The 344-nt window shown below is 39.0% G+C and overlaps 1 long non-coding RNA gene across 1 annotated transcript; it reads right to left on the bottom strand.

Annotated features, from left to right (window-relative positions):
• Positions 1–95: 95 nt before the first annotated feature.
• LOC104775373 lies at positions 96–334 on the bottom strand. The gene is made up of 2 exons (XR_765874.1): positions 220–334; positions 96–136 (listed from the first exon to the last, which is right to left on the bottom strand). It is a non-coding gene; the product is annotated as an uncharacterized LOC104775373 (long non-coding RNA).
• Positions 335–344: the final 10 nt, after the last annotated feature.

Genomic DNA, 344 nt, shown 5'->3' with positions numbered 1-344 from the left:
GAAATTAGTGGCAACAGTTTCCCATTGGTATGTTATGTTAGGAAGAATCTTGGAACCCTTTGTTCTGACCTTCAACACTTCTGCTTTCCTTATTTCCCGATATAAACGGTGACCAATTAAGGGATCATCCTCATACCTTACATAAGAAACAAACAGGTGCTATATCAGAGATATGCAAACAAGGGAGTCCTATTTAGGTCTTTTCTCTTTGCTACAGACCAAAAATTAACTCCATGTGAATCACCCCCAACGCGATCTTTGCGGAAAACTGACAGATGAACGCCAGTTTTAAGAGAGTTGTCAATGTAGCTCTTGATATCTTCTTGCTGTACAAATTCACAAAA

The sequence above is a fragment of the Camelina sativa genome, unplaced genomic scaffold (assembly GCF_000633955.1).
Source record: "Camelina sativa cultivar DH55 unplaced genomic scaffold, Cs unpScaffold13206, whole genome shotgun sequence".
Classification (NCBI taxonomy): Eukaryota; Viridiplantae; Streptophyta; class Magnoliopsida; order Brassicales; family Brassicaceae; genus Camelina; species Camelina sativa.
The sequence above is the reverse complement of the archived record's forward strand: the minus strand, read 5'-3'. Positions and strand labels throughout refer to the sequence as shown.